Source organism: Nannospalax galili, unplaced genomic scaffold (assembly GCF_000622305.1).
Source record: "Nannospalax galili isolate Female #2095 unplaced genomic scaffold, S.galili_v1.0 scaffold9, whole genome shotgun sequence".
NCBI classification, from domain to species: Eukaryota; Metazoa; Chordata; class Mammalia; order Rodentia; family Spalacidae; genus Nannospalax; species Nannospalax galili.
In genome coordinates, this window is record NW_008360332.1 from 2,347,582 (window position 1) to 2,347,787 (window position 206).

A 206-nucleotide genomic window follows, 5' to 3' on the forward strand; every position below is an offset into this window, starting at 1 on the left:
TCTTGAACTCTTAAAGAAATATACTGATCGCTTTACTCTTTGGTTATACTTTCCTTTTGGGTGTTCAAGGCCATACAGTTGGCCCAAACAAATCAATTTATATTTACATATGAGACCTTTTGATCTGTTCCTCAGGGGTCACATGGGCTTGGGAGGAGCCCCTGGCTCCTTTCTTTTACCAGTTCTGCCTATGTGAAGACAGGTCA